Source organism: Vicia villosa, linkage group LG6 (genome assembly GCF_029867415.1).
Source record: "Vicia villosa cultivar HV-30 ecotype Madison, WI linkage group LG6, Vvil1.0, whole genome shotgun sequence".
Taxonomy (NCBI): Eukaryota; Viridiplantae; Streptophyta; class Magnoliopsida; order Fabales; family Fabaceae; genus Vicia; species Vicia villosa.
In genome coordinates this window covers 114,708,285-114,712,649 of record NC_081185.1, presented here as the reverse complement: position 1 = coordinate 114,712,649, position 4,365 = coordinate 114,708,285, and positions in this window count along the sequence as shown.

Here is a 4,365-nt window from a genome sequence, read left to right as displayed (position 1 = left end):
GCGCTTTTTTCAAAAGCGCTTTCATAGGGGTGCTACTAAAAGACAAATTTGGCATAGTGTTTGTAAGGGATTAAATTAGGTCCTTTTTTCGTGAGGGACTAATTTGGGTTGTCTAATTTTTGTGAGGGACCAAAATGGGTCTTCACTCTTTCTTTAATTTCAATTTTAACAAATCAACCATTTGGACCGTTTTTTAAAACAATCAACTAATTTTTGTTATTTTATTTAAGGGTTAAATAAATTTTTAGTCCTTGTAAATATGACACTTTTTTAACTTAGTCCCTACAAAAAATTTCTTCGAACTTTAGTCCTTGTAAAATATTTCGTCACCATGGTTGGTCCCTCCCGTTAGATTCCACTAACGGAGGGTGACGTGTACCACAGGCGTGGAGATTTTTTTTGTCTGATTCGTCAGCGTGGATATGTGATAAGGGTAATCTTTAGACTTACAGGATTTCACCCTCCAATAATTCCATTGTGCTTTCGTTATCACTCTCTCTCTCTCTCTCTCTCTCTCTCTCTCTCTCCCCTTTGAAACACAAACCCTATAATCTCTTCCCCAACATCCCAACAGCAAAGCTTTTACTTTGTGGTCCCAAAACGAAGCATCACGTGGTCTCTGTTTTTTACCTTCATCTTTGCGTGGACCCAGGTATGAGCTACAATCCTTGTGTTTCTCAATTTTTGTTTTCTGGCTATATTCTAATGATAGTGGCGGTTAAACAAACATTAACTACTATAGGACAAAGATTTTGATACTTACACCGTATCTGTTGAGTATATAATTTGTATTTTCTATCGTATTATGTTGGCCTAATTTGAAATTGTATTAAGTTTGGGTTTGTTAACTGTACAGGAAATGTCTAAATTTAAAGTAGTTTTCTACACAAGGGGCAAGTTTGTAAAAGACCCTGAACTGAAATACGATGGTTGGGAAGTTTATGCTTTTAGTAGTCAAGACTATGACTATTGGTCTTTCTTTGAAGCGTGTGATTTAATGAAAAGTATTGACCCTGAATTTGATTTTAAGACGGCTAAGATGTGGTGGAAACATGAAGAAGATTCACTTGAAGCTGATTTAAAACCATTCAGAGATGATGGAGATTCGTCTGAGTTAGCTGCTTATGTTGTTGTAAAGAAAAGTGAAGTTGAGATATATTGTGAGCCAAAACCAGATGAAGGAGACCTCACTTTTATGTACAATGTTAGACAAAAAGGGAAGAAGGGTAAGTCTTGTGCATTAGAGAAACAACCATTAGGTGATTGCAATGGAGAGTCAAGTGATGACACTATCAGGGATGTACAATTTGATGACAGTGAGGAAGAAATGATGAATAGGTTTGGGTATGGCTTTGAGGAAGTAGTTGGTGTAGGTGTTACTAGTGAAATTAGGAGTCCACCTGTTGCAAACAATGATGCCCCTAATGAACCAGACAAGAACATGTTTTGGGAGTTCGTAAAGAATGATGTTGTTAAGTCTGTTAAGGACTTCCAAGATAAGGCTAAGCTAATGAAAGATTGCACTTCAACCTTTATTGCTCTTATCCCAAAAAGTAAGAATCCTCAATTCTTATCCGAATTTAGACTGATTTGTCTCGTGGGTTGTATGTACAAGATCTTATCAAAACTATTGGCCGGAAGATCAAAGTGTTTTAGGTCAGTTGGTTTCGACCAATCAAACGGCTTTTCTGCCGAGGAGACACATCGCAGACAAAGTTTTGGTTGTAAATGAGGCTTTAGATTTTGCTAAAAGGAAAAAAGAGGAGTTGTGTTGTTCTAAAGGTCGATTTTGAGAAGGCTTATGATCGTCTAAGTTGGAATTTTTAGAGGTTTGGCTAAGATGGATGGACGGGTGTATTTTTACTAGTAGTATGTCTATTTTAATCAACGGTAGTGCTACAAGGGATTTTATGGTTGAGAAAGGCCTTCGCCAAGGAGATCCTTTGTCTCCTTATTTATTTGTCTTGGCTACAGAGGTGTTAACGGCGTTGATGAGAAAGGCTATTGATATCGGGGAGTTTCGGGGGTTTAAGATCAACGATTATGAGGAAGTGAATATGCTTCAATTTGCGGACGATAATATTATTTTAGCGGAAGGATATACCGTAAATTTGTGGTGTATGAAATCAATTCTAAGGGCTTTGAGTTAATGTCAGGATTGAGGGTTAATTTCAATAAAAACAATATTTATGGTATTAATGTAAGCGATTGGTATCTCGGAGCAGCTTCCTCCTTTCTCTCTTGCAAAGTTAAAAGACTTCCTTTTAAATTTCTTGGTGTTAGAGTGGGTGATATTCCGAGGAAACTTTCGATGTGGAAAGATTTTATCTCTTATTTGAAGAGGAGATTAGCTGTTTGGAAGGGTATGCATCTCAACATAGCGGGTCGTGTGTGTTTGATTAATTCTGTGTTAAATGCCATTCCCATCTATTCTTTAACTTTCTACAAAACGCTTTCCAAGATCCTCAACGAGATTCGAACTATCCAAAGTAATTTTTTGTGGAACGGGAATGACTCGAATAGGCCTATTCCTTGAGTTTGTTGGGATACCGTTTGTAAAACTCATGAAAAAGGTGGTTTAGGTGTTAGGAATGTGGAGGTCATGAATGCTGATTTGATGAGTAAGTGGAAGTGGAGAATCCTAGCGGATGAAGTGGCGGTGTGGCATGGCATTCTTATCTCTCATTACGGGAATGTAAAAAGGAAAGTCCTTATCGGTGATAATTTTGTGGTGGAGAAAAGTGATTTAATTTGGTGGAGGGACATGCTTTTAACTGAAAATTATGTTTCTATGTTGAAAAATAATTTTACAAGGGCTATTTCTTATTCAGTCGGTAAGGGTACTGACGTTCCGTTTTGGTTCAGTCTGTGGGTCGGTGCTCAGACGCTATCTCACGCATACCCGGAATTGTTCGCCATTGCCAACGATCAATGCATTCCAATGGCTGGGACTGGTTTTCAAACAGTAGCCGGCTGGTCTTGGAGTGCAGCAGCGCTGTTATTGGACAGCAGCGACATAACAACTTTTCTTTGGAGTTACTTGACAGCATCCGACATATTCTTCCTAAAGAGACTATCAAGGATACATTTGTGTGGCGCCAGAATTTGGATGGAGTTTTCACAGTTAAGTCTTGCTACGATATGTTCAAAGTGAAGATGTCCAAGCCTCTTCTCGATCCAGTTATAGTCAAAGCTGCAAACCATCTTTGGAAGGTAAAAGATCCTCCAAAAGTTCTTTTTTTTTTTTGCTGTCGAATCATTCACAATAGAATAGCTACAAAAGACCAATTGTTTAAGAGAGTAATTTTGTTGGATAGTCATGATTTGGTTTGTACTTTTTGTTTTATGGAGGAGGAAAGCCTTTCTCATTTGTTAGGGGGTGTTGTGTAGTGGCGGGTATTTGGAGAAAGGTTTTTGATTGGATTGGTCTCGTCGATGGCATATCTTTGGAGGAGTTCGAGGGGTTTGTTTTGGTGGTGGAGAATGTGAAGAGTTTACCCAAAAGGTCTCTAGTTGCGGTTATTTGGTTAGCAACGGTGTAGAGCATTTGGAACAGGCGAAATGCTATTATTTTTAGGGTTAAGTATGTTTTTGGTCCCTATAAATATCTCAAATTTCATTTTTAGTCCCTATTAAAAAAATCACATATTTTGATCCCCATAAAATTATTATGCACGTAGTTTTAGTCCCTACTGTTAAATTGATGTATATTTTTGAATGATTATTGTACAAACATGTTTAGAATGTTATAAAAAGTTCCTCGAAAAAAAAGAAACTCAAAATTTGTTTTTTCGAATGTATATCGGAAGTAACTTTTAATGATTGGATTTGGCTTTTATCTAGTTATAAGTTAGCGGAGAATTGTAACTTTCACGTGTGGAATATTCTACCGCTCATTTGTTTTGAGTAGTAGAAGCTTTCCGTTTTTGTAAGAGGTTGGAGTATCCCTTATACTCCGATTTTAATTCCATTGCCAATTGAAAAAAAATATTTTAAATTTTTGAATAATTTTTTTCGTACGTGTTTAGAATGATTTAAAATATTTATTTACCGAATTATAGAATTTTTTAAAATAAGAAGAATTAAATATGAATTTTTCAAATTTCAAAAGATAATGATAAAAGTAATGCAAATTTCAACTTAGAAATTAAATTTTAAGTTGCTTTTTTTCGAGGAACTTTTCCTAACGTTCTAAACATGTCTGTAAAATAATTATTCACAAATACACATCGATTTAATAGTAGAGACTAAAACTACGTGCATAATAATTTTGTGGGGATTAAAATATGTCATTTTTTAATAGAGATCAAAAACAAAATTTGATAATTTTAGAAGGACCAAAAACATACTTAACCTGTAGTTGTG